This window comes from Dipodomys ordii, unplaced genomic scaffold (genome assembly GCF_000151885.1).
Source record: "Dipodomys ordii isolate 6190 unplaced genomic scaffold, Dord_2.0 Scaffold85, whole genome shotgun sequence".
Classification (NCBI taxonomy): domain Eukaryota; kingdom Metazoa; phylum Chordata; class Mammalia; order Rodentia; family Heteromyidae; genus Dipodomys; species Dipodomys ordii.
Window position 1 is genome coordinate 2527570 of NW_012267301.1, and position 11362 is coordinate 2538931.

Consider the following 11362-nt stretch of genomic DNA (forward strand, 5'->3'; position numbering starts at 1 on the left):
AAAAAAAAGAAAAAAATAAGAAATTCAGACCAACTGGGTGCACATGGTTCACACCTATAATCCTAGCTACTCACGAGGCTGAGATCTAAGGATCAAGGTTCAAAGTAAGCCTGGGCAGGAAAGTCCATAAGACCCTTATCACCAATAAACTACTCAGAAAATGTAGTAGAGTGCTAGCCTTGATTTAAAGAAGCTTAGGGAGGGGCTGGGAAGGTGGCTCAGTGGTAGAGCGCTTGCCTTGCATGCCTGAGGCCCTGGGTTCGATTCCTGAGCACCACATAAGCAAAAAGAAAAAATCTGGAAGTGGTGCTGTGGCATAAGTGGTAGAGCGCTAGCCTTGGGCTGAAGAGCTGAGGGACAGCATCCAGACCCAGAGTTCAGGCCCCACGACCTGACCCAAAAAAACAAAAAAAAGAAAAGCTTAGGGATAGAGTCCAGGCACAGAGTTCGAGCCCCAGGACTGGAAGAAGAAAGAAAAGAAAAAAGAGGGGGGGGGTGGAGGGACAGAAGGACAGGAAGGAAGGAAAGAGAGAGAAAAAAAAAAGAAATTCAGACCAGATCCCCAAGTCCACCTGTGGACCCAGGCCTAGGCTGCAGAGGTGACTTCATTTCAAGCCCACACTCCTCTACCTCGATGTTACATAATCCTAGGCAAGACATTTAACTTCTCACTGCCTCAGTTTCCTAATATGTAAAGCATGACAAGTTTGTATATTTCCCAAGGTTGTAAAAACTAAGATTCTGGTGCAGGAAACCCTTAGAAGCACCCTGGCCTGGCAGGAGCCGCTGAGGAGCTTCTGCTTGCTGCTGCTGCCATGCACTCCCGCTACTTCTTCAACATCCTCAACTCACACAGCAAGGTGGAGCACATCTCTCCCGTAGCCCTGGAGTTAGGCAGGGGCAACGCTGGCTACACAGAGGGAGAACAAGGGCTGGGGCTGGTGCCTGCTCAGTGGACCCATGTGGCCGCTGCTGCCTCCTCTCCCTGAACACCTAAGAAGAATCTCCATCACAGGAGGTCATGGCCTTTTCTGGGAGACTAAGAACACAGCTCTGGCAAAACACAAGACACAGAGCAAAATAGCTCCTGATCCCAGAGATCATCAAATATCCAACTATGGGGGAAGAGCCAGATGCTTCGTAAAAATCTGCTGACCACTCAGCTTGCTGGCAAGGGGCCTCTGTACAACCCCACTGCCACCCACTCAAAGCTTCCTCACCCTTCCCTGGCCATTCTAGACCCTCAGGAACCCTTATATCTTGAGGGATACAAATTAGGGGACTTCTAATCTCTCAGGAATCACTTGGGCCTCAAGCACAGCTAGGCCTTGTAGCTCCCTACAGGGAGCCCACATCAGCCCTATCCCCAAAACCACAGCTTCACCAGCCAGTCTCCTGTCTTGGTCCTGCATTCAGGCCTTAACTGGTGAAGTTCTCATTGCAAGCAATGCTTCCCCGAACCTCTCGGGACACTTACTCATCCTTCACATCCCAGTTTCAAAGTCAGGGCTTCTCTGAAGTCATCTCCAACCACCCCACCCCTCAGACTCCACCAAGCCTCTCACAATGTGGGGGCCCAGAGCACAGGCACATGTTCTTTGGCTTAAGCAGCATCTTTCTTTAATTGAGAGGTTGCTATGAGCAGATTAAAATCAGAAGTTTATCTAAAAGCAAGAACTTCTAACTTCTCATTAACAAGGATGGGTTCCAATGACACCAGACACAAGCCCTCCAGCCACGAGCAGCAGAGGCACTGGGGGTCTCCACTGCATGTGGAGACCTTGTCAGCACAGTCTCTGCATGCCTCACCATTCCACAGACAGCCTCCTGTCTTCACTCAGCTTCCTGCACTGGGACCAGCATGCACCTGAGCTGAGTCCCTGCAGAGCAAATACTTTGCCCTCAAAGGCACAGCAAGCCTCAGTCTCTGTGCCTGCTCTCACTAGCTCTGGGTCTCATTCCTAGGATTCATGCATTCAACTGAAGCCTATACTGGACACTTGCCCATTTCCAGCCTCTTTTTCTGATGGGTCCTGGGAAGAATTGTGGGGAACAGCACTTTTGGGTAGGGAAGTGGGGTAAGGAATGATTTTGACTCTGGAGCAGTGACTTTAGTTACCGTGGTATTTCCCTAAAGTGCAATGTTGCCATGGTGTCTCCATGACAACCAAAGCATCTCATTCATTATCTCTAGCACCTTGGCAGGAAAGGCTGAAACTGGGAGAAGACAGTGGGAGCCTGGCTAAGGACTGGGAGACTTCAATGGTTGAGTTCCCTCAAGTTTCCGCAACCAAGGGTCTTCTGCAGCTCTGGGACATTCCCTTTCACGAGGTCTGGCTTGCAATTTCAGATCTGCCACTGACTAACTGTTTGGTCTTGGGCAAAGGGCACCTCTCTGGGCTTCATTTTCCTCATTTGTAGATGTGGGTGATAATTAGTTGTGAGGGTAAAATGAGAAAAGGTAGGAAAATTGATCAACACAGTGCCAGGTTCAAAGCCAAATGCCCAAGGTATGGTTCTAAAATGAGGATGATTATGACTGAGTTGGTATTAGACTGCAGAAGCCCCTGCATGTCATGGAGCATGAAAGAAAGCCTAGCTACCAGGCACTGGTGGCTCACGCCTGTAATCCTAGCTACTCAGGAGGCTGAGATCTGAGGATCGCAGTTCAAAGCCAGCCCGGGCAGGAGAGACCGTGAGACTTCTATCTCCAATAAACCACCAGAAAACCGGAAGTGGCGCTGTAGCTCAAGTGGTAGAGCGCTCCCCTTGAGCTGAAGAGCTGAGGGACAGCGCCCAGGCCCAGAGTTCAAGCCCCACGACCGACAAGAAAAAAAAAGAAAGAAAGAAAGCCTAGCCTCAAAGTCAGGAAGAAACCTGTCCAAATTAAGATTTAGTGGTTTCTGTGTGGCTGTTCCAAGACACTTTACCTTGGAGCCACTTTCTGCTCATCTATACATTGGGAATAACAGCTGCTTTTAAATTCCTATTGTGAGGGGCTGGGAAGGTGGCTCAGTGGTAGAGCACTTGCCTTGCATGCATGAGGCCCTGGGTTCAATTCCTCAGCACCACATAAGCAAAAAGAAAAAAGCCGGAAGTGGCACTGTGGCTCAAGCAGTAGAACGCTAGCCTTGAGCTGAGGGACAGTGCCCAGGCCCAGAGTTCAGGCCCCACGACCGGACCAAAAAACAAACAAATAAAATGATTACCCATTTAACAGATTTGAAAACTGAGGCTCAGGAAGAAACCTGCCCAATGACACATACCAAATTAATAGTAGATGTGGAAAGAAAGAGAATAGGAAGTCAAGTTGAAGCCAGAGAGGAGGAGTAAGAGAATGAGCTTTAGGAAAGAGAGGTTTGACATCACCAGAGTTTGGATGAGCAGAAGACCCGCCCCTGTTCTCCAAGTCTGTTTAGCATCAGTGGGACTCAGACCTTCAACAAAGGTTTCTAAAGGCTCTGGGGCATCTTGGTTTTAGGTCTTGAAGCAACAATGACCAGGGTACTTGAGGGACAAAGCTAGCACCCTGTCACATTTTATTTATTTAGCCACTCCTGAGGCTTGAACTCAGAGCCTGGGCACTCTCCCTGAGCTTCTTTTGCTCAAGGCTAGCACTCTACCACTTGAGCCACAGCGCCACTTTCAGCTTTTTCTGTTTATGTGGTACTGAGGAATCAAACCCTGGGCCTCATGCATGCAAGGCAAGCACTCTACCACTAAGCCATGCTCCCAGCCCCTGAAGCACTTTTTTGTTGGTGGTGGTGGTGGTGGAGCCTGAGCTCTGGGCCTGGACACTGTCCCTCAGATCTTCGACTGTAGACTAATGCTCTACCACTTGAGCTTCAGACCCACTTCCGGCTTTTTCGGCTGATGTGGTGCTGAGGAATGGAACCCAGGGCCTCATGCATGCAAGGCAAGCACTCTACCACTGAGCCACCTTCCCAGCCCCTGAAGCACATTTTATTCTGGACTGGGCCACTCCTGACAATGCCATGCACCCACCATCCTGAGAACACACCCTAATCCCGTGCACATCAATGCACAGACAAGCTTGCTGAAAGGCAGCACCATGGCACTCAGGCCGCACAGATTCAGGGAGCTGATGGAGGCCAGTGCAGGAAGAGCCCTGCAGGCAGCTCTGAAGCAGATAAAGCAAGCGAGTGGTATGGTATGGGCTTGGGCAGGTACCTGGGAGGACAGGGTGGTGGCGGCAGCTGCAGGCCCAGGTACTGGCAGTCCCACGGGCACCCAAAGCCACTCCCACAGCTGGCCCACTGCCTCCCAGCCTGTCACAATCACCCCACTACCCAGCCACACCCCATACCCACCCACTCGACCAGTTACCCTGCCTCGGCCTGCCGCACCCACCACAGCCAGTGCTGTGAAGAAAATCCTCCACATTTGCTTCCCAGCTGTGCAGTTTCTCTGGCACAATTATATCCCTGGGAGGCTGAGCCCAGAAGCAAATCCCTCCTCTGCGGGAATTCATGGGCCCCATCCCCCAACACCCCCCACAGTGCTTTTCTGAACCTGGCCTGGAGCCAAATTGTCACCTGTCAATCACCCCAGGGTGACTGTGACACTAGGGTCACAGTCCATCCTGCACAACCACATGAAGACACTGAAGCCCAAAGACAGGAAAGGACCCCTAGCATCGTGCCACCAGGATGGCCTGTGTTACCACTTTCCTTGGCCCCTTTCCTTGTCTGTTAAACCACTTGCCCATCCTCCTTCACGGCAGTCCCAGCTGAGAGTTGATTTTGCCGGATGTGAATCAAAAGTCCCTGTTGAACACTCCTCTGCATCCCCAGGGCTGTGCCCAGCATCAAATGTTCCCCCAGCTACAACCCTGGGCACCCAGCTCCACCAAAAGCCTTCCAAGGCAGGGCAGGGTTCTGCCCACAGCTGTACCCTCACCAACCATCTTCTCCTTTTCTGAATCCTATGGGACTAAAGGAACTAATAATAGTCACTTCTATTTCCTAGACACCACTTTTGTATCATGCACTAATATTTCACCCTTTCAACAGCAACATGATCCCTATTCTCCCATTCTATAGATAAGGAGCTAAAGTCCCAGAGGTTCTAGCACAGGGAAAGGTGACTGAGCACTTCAGCACAAAGCCTGGTGCATTCACTGCTCAGCAGCACAGCCCCTCTGCTCACCTGACAGCCGCCCTGGCTAGGCACCCTGCCCGTCCCATCTCTGGCCCCCTTGCAGTGACTTGCTCTGTTTTTGTTCCAATCCATGTTGTGAGTGTTTTAACATCACAAGCAGCAGCTAATGAGCCTTCCTGGAAGCAGCCCTGCAAATTCTCCATCAATCAACAGGCTCACCAAGCATGAAGGGCTGCTTACTCCCTGGTTCTCAACTCAGGAATTTTGTTCTGGACTCCCTGGCACACAGGAAGGTCTGAGAAAAAAAACATAAGGAACCTCAACCCCACTTGATGAAATTGTCTTTTTTTTCAGTGCCTAAGTGGAGAGCTTACCTTTGCATAGCTCTGAAGAGAGAGTTTGCTGAGCAAATAAACAAACACATGGCCTGGAGGAGAGGATGTGTGGGGAGGGAGGCAGGTCAGGCCAGCTGCTGCCCTCAGACCCAAGGACAAGCTCCCCGCCCCCCTCTCACTGGTGGGAGGGGAGGGGAAGGGAACTGTTCACCAGTCCAGGAACCTTCCCAAACACAGCTCTTGGCCAACCCCTAAATCTGCCGAGGACAGTCAATCCACCCTGAATTATTTTCTTAGGTCCAAGCACTCAGAAGGAAAAGAACACTTCCTTACAAATATCATAACATCGGGCTGGGAATGTGGCTTAGTGGTAGAGTGCTTGCCTCGCATGCATGAAGCCCTGGGTTTGATTCATCAGTACCACATAAACAGAAAAAGTGGGAAATGGCACTGTGGCCCAAGTGGTAGAGTGCTACCCTTGAGCAAAAGAAGCTCAGGACAGTGCCCAGGCCCTGAGTTCAAGTCCCAGGACTGAAAAAAAAAAATCATTACATAATTACTGACAGCATCTTTCAAGCTCCTGGCCAAGTTCCTATTAACTTCTTTTTTGGGGGGAGCCTGGGCGCTGTCCCTCAGCTCTTCAGCTCAAGGCTAGCACTCTACCACTTGAGCCACAGTGCCACTTCCGGCTTTTTTCTTTTTTCTTATGTGGTGCTGAGGAATCGAACCCAGGGCCTCAGGCATGCAAGGCAAGCACTCTACCACTGAGCCACCTTCCCAGCCCCTCCTATTAATTTCTGTCTGTGTACCAGTGCCCCTGCATCTCTACCTCACAACCTCAAAGTCTATCTGCAGGTCACAAGCCCTAGACTGCTGAGCTGGCTTCTCTAGCAATAACAAACTTCATTCTAGCCCCACAGAAAGCTTGACTGGAAGCAGGTACCATGGCTTCTAGAGAGTCAGGACCTCAGTCAGCCCCAGTCAAAGGCCTCATACGAGGGAAGAGGCGGGGGGGGGGGGGGGGGGGGAAGGAGTGAGGGTTGAAGCAGGTGATCTAGCTGGAATGCCAGGCCAAGGACAATGGTGACCAAAACATGTTTCATGGGCTTGGTCTGTGCCAGGCATTTCCCAATCATTACCTGCTTATTTGTCATTTGCTCCCAAGTAAGTAAAGATTGATTTGTTCCTGAGAGTCTCCTATCTTCCCCTCCTGCTAAGCCCTAGCCTCCAGCACGGCCAGCTCTGGGCTGCCAGCTGAGAGGTTATAGAAGCAGGGATACTCCATTTCACAGATGCAGAACAAGACATGTCTGTAATCCACATCAGCTTCCCAACCATCCCCAGGACAAGGAGGCACGAGGAGGCAGGGTCCCCTGAAGTCAGCCAGGCCCCAACAGCCAGGAGGTTGGGGGCTGAGTAAGGAGCTCGGCAGGAAGAGTTCCTCTAGACATTTCAGAGCCCCGGCTATTACTCCTCTGAACCTGTTTCTTCAACAAGGTGTGCACAGATCCTAACAGAAGCTGGGACCTGCTAGAGTCACAGAATCTTTTGAGAAGTTGATGATAGTTGCTACCAGATTCTTTGCAGACCCACAAATTCAGGCCCCACCAATACGCCAAACTTGGAAGCTTTCTGGGGTGCCTCATGAGAGCCCTGCTCTCATGGTCTCTGGGGCTGGAGGCACAAATGCTTCTGGTACATCTGAGTGGCAACTGAGTGCCCCAGGGCTCACTGTACCCAGGATAAACTCTAAGCCCTTGGACTTGGCTCCAGGTGAGTCTCTGTTGATACCTGGCTGTCCCAGTAAGCTTTTTTTTTTGGGGGGGGGGTCGGGTTGTGGGGCCTGAACTCTGGGCCTGGGCACTGTCCTTAACTCTTCAGCTCAAGACTAGCATGCTAACACTTGAGCCATAGCACCACTTCCGGCTTTTTTTTTCTGCTTCTGTGGTGCTGAGGAATCGAACCCAGGGCCTCATGCATGCAAGTCTCTACCACTGAGCCACCTTCCCAGCCCCCCAGTAAGCTACAAGAGAAACTCAGCTCTTCTTCAACTCCTTCTGTCACCTCTTCCTATCTCCTTCTCCCTCGGCAATCTGTCAGGTCAGTGCCTGGAACTGCATAACCTGCTTTGGATCCCAATTAGATAGTATCCTGGCCAGTGCTAGGGGCCAGCTATATACTAGAGGCCCCTCCTAGGCTGGTGTGCACATGCTCAGAGCATATGTGGACACAGTAAGGGATTAGGTACAGCAGTCAGAGAGCACAGGAGGCCAGGAAAGAACAGGGAGATAGGGGAATGACAAGACCCACCAGAGTTCCAGGAGTCCAGGCAGCGGCTGCTCAGCTCCTCTGGCTTGGCTCTCAACAGCTCCACACTCCTTACTTTACTCAGCTGCATCTAATCCGAGAGCCAGAACAAATGGCATTACTGTCCACCCAGTCCCTCCTAGGAGGGAGGGAAAAGCAGGGAGGGAGGTGGCTCTAGGGCACCCTGAGCCACCAACCACAGTGCTGGAAGCCTGCTCCTTGCCCCAACCCTTTTAGGAACGCCAGCTGTTACCTTCTAGACCTCACAAAGAGAAAGTACTCCCCCAAATCTGTCTAGGATAGCAGGAAGGGCCCACCTGAAGGTACCCTTCATGCAAAAGGACACACATGTCCCCAAACCCTCCTACCAGTCGGTGCTCTGGTTCCTTTCAAGAGAGTGGCAGCCAGTAGTAAGAGCCCTTGGCAGACAGGGTTATAGCTCTGCCTGACTCCCCAGGTGACTCAGACAAGTCCCTTCCCCTCCAGGTCCCAGTTTTCTTAACTGTCCTAGAAATAAGGAAGAAGAAAAGACTAATATCTTCTCAGGACCAGCTGGTGGTCAAAGTGTCCATGGTGTTGGCTTCTGGCCTCTGCCCTATGCCAGCTCAGTTGCCAGGCCCCTCCCATCACCCCACCCTGCAGAGGAGGAAGAAAAGTGACTGGCAGAAGTATGCCCAAGTGATGGGGCTAAAAACGCCTCACAAAGCCAAGGCCCAGAGAGAAAAAAAACAACTCAGTCCTAGTCACATGGTAAGCTAGAAAAGAGCAAACCAGCCACAGCCAGAGCTAGCAGCCAGAAGTACTACCTGAAAAGGTATTTGACATCTTAGAGGATGCCAAAGGACAGCACAAGGCACCTTGCTGATGGCATAATCTCATACTTAAGAGCAGCAGAACTAATATGATGGTGTGTTCAGTCCAGAGATAAAGACTGGTCTTCCAGCCTTTGTGTCACACTATGTGAGTAGCTAGGGGGTCCTTCCAGACATAGGTAAATCCTAGGAATTCGTTGCAGGGATCAGCAGCCTTGCCAGGTCTTAAAAAGACGTGAGCATCTGTAATCTCAGCACTTGGGAGACTGAGGCAGAAAATCAAGAATTCAAGGCCAGCCTGGGCTCTACAGCAAGACCCTGACTCAAAAAGGACAAAAGGAAGTTATCTAGTGCCAGCAAGAGGCTTAGCTTTAGTGATGGGGAGATTGCCCAAAGGATACCCCCAAACCAGTCAGCTATAGATGACTTGGGAACATTGAAAAGCCTCAGATCCTATGGCCAGAAGCAAGGGGAAGGCAAGCAGCTGGGATGACTCAGAGCCAGGGAAAAGCCTGGAGGCATGTGGAGTCACAGAAGCCCCCTAATCTCTTGGAGGCCTGGTGGGCAAACATGAGACCTGCTGAGACCAAGGAGGCCCACATGAAAGCAGCTTGTCCCTCCAGACTTGCTGAGGCTCAGTACCACAAGAGCCTGCAGCCAGCACAGAGGCCTAGGAGCTTAGCACACACCTCAGAGCCCAACCATAAAGGAGGACAGGGACAGGAACTAGCTCCTCTGAAAATCAGGCAGCTGAGGATAGAAAGAGCAAAAAGTATCAGATGAGCCAGGCACCAGTGTCTCATGCCTGTAATCCTAGCTATTCAGGAGGATGAGATCTGAAGATCAACAGTTGGAAGCCAGCCTGGGCAGGAAAGTCTCTGTGAGACTCTTAACTCCAATTAACTACCAAAAAAAGCCAGAAGTGGAGCTGTGGCTCAAAGTGGTAGGGTGCTAGCCTTGACCGAAAAAAGCAGAGGGACAGAGCCCAGGACCTGAGTCCAAACCCCAGGGATGGATGGACGGACACAGAGAGAGAGAGAGAGAGAACCTGCTGACCTACTCTAGACAGACTCCTTTTAAAGGGACCAAGGCAAGGACTCTGGAAGGTGCCTCTAGGTGTTCTGAACAGCACAGTCAGGAGACTCAAGTTTACATCCTAAATTAGGCACTGCCCAGGACCCTGACCAGGTTAGAAGAGCAAGGTACCAGTAATAACCTTAATGAAATCCCTCCTTCTCTGCTTCCTCCTATTCCTCCCTTTCTTCCTCCTCACCTGCAGCAAGTGCCCTGGAGGTATCAGTATATCTTACTCCACTCACAGCTTTGAACTAACTTGTCAGCACCTAAGGCAAGCATCAGCTGCAGGGCCTTACTTTGTTCACCTGTAAAATGGAACTGGGCCAAATGATACCATGGCCCCTCAAAAGCCTTATCAGGATGCTGGTACAGGAAGCAAATCTGATCTCCAGTACATGCCCACAAATGGGTGCAAAGCGTATTTGCTCACCCTGCAAAGCTTTACTAACTGCTTGGCCTCCAGATCCTGAGGGCCTCATAGAAACTTGCTCAAGCTCCCCGTTGGGAAACACTTCACTGAGCTCTGAATCAGCACCTCTCTTGCTCTTAATCCCCACATTCCACGGCATCAGCCACTGGCACCCCAAACCCACCAGGGCCTGGAAAATGCCATCAGGACTTTGCACCTCCCACGTGTTCTAGTATATAATGCTGGGACTAAGGTGCGAGGTGGCCGGGTACAGGCAAGAAGGGAGAGCTGTGTGGGCACAGGCAATTCCTCAGACTGGCCAGCCTACAGCCACACCAGCTGTCCACCACCATGGTCACAATGTCCTCACTGCCATCAGCACAGCACAGCACAGCACAGCTACCACTTGCCACTGTGAAGTGTTAGAATGGTACAAATTTGTTTCCCATTTCATAAAAGCTCAATAAGGATTTCTCCCTCCTTTCTTGGAAGAGGGAAATAGAACTACTGACTTCCCAGAAGGCACACCAAGACACCATGTTTGAGAAATTGCCTATGCCTCCCTGTAAAGGATTGGGTCTGCCCAATGATGCCAGGCCAGCCAGTCCTGGTATACCAAATCACCACAGCAGCACCAGCACTCGGTTAAGTATCACATTTGGTTAAGCACCCCACCCTAGCCTAAGTAAGCACTGCTTTCAGGAAGGTGGACCATCATACCCAGGCTTAGAAGGGTCAGGGTTGGCATTCAAACCCAGGCAGAATGGCTCCTAAGCCTAAAATCTACACCTCTGTGCTGACGGCTGTCTGGGAGGCTCCACCACAAGCAATGGCTGGAGAAGACAGGAGGCCAGACATCATGTAGTATGTGTGCCTGGTAGGGCACAGCAAGATTACAATAAAAGAAGGATAAACAAGTTCATGAGGAGCCCACAAGAGGGAAGGCTGTATAAACGTCTGTCTGGGAAGGAGGCCAGGCGTCCAGGCAAGGGACACAAGAACAGAAGGAGGTGACATATATAAGGAGGATGCCATGAGACCTTAGTCAAGTGCATTGCTCTCTCTAGACCAGCTGTTGGGGAAAGTCCCTGGAATATTTCCAGAGCTCCCCACTATCTCTAAAGGCACTTAGATCCTAGGTGAACAATACCTAGTAATGCCCTGCCCAAAGCCCCAGAGACTTAAAATGTCCTTGGCTGCCCTGGCATAACTCAACTGCTATAGAAAGGCTTACAGAAGCAGAGGGCTTGGCTGGGCCAGGCACCAGTGAAGTATGGGTCCTGAGAGGGCCACATTCCATT

The 11362-nt window shown here is 51.1% G+C and overlaps 1 protein-coding gene across 1 annotated transcript in view; it reads right to left on the reverse strand.

Annotated features, from left to right (window-relative positions):
* Positions 1 to 7855, reverse strand: part of Ndst1 (N-deacetylase/N-sulfotransferase (heparan glucosaminyl) 1) — a 45441-nt gene extending 37586 nt beyond the window's left edge. Inside the window, exon 1 of the mRNA XM_013025556.1 lies at positions 7767 to 7855. The gene's annotated coding sequence lies outside the window, so the exon portion shown is untranslated. The remainder of the gene's footprint in view (positions 1 to 7766) is intronic.
* Positions 7856 to 11362: the final 3507 nt, after the last annotated feature.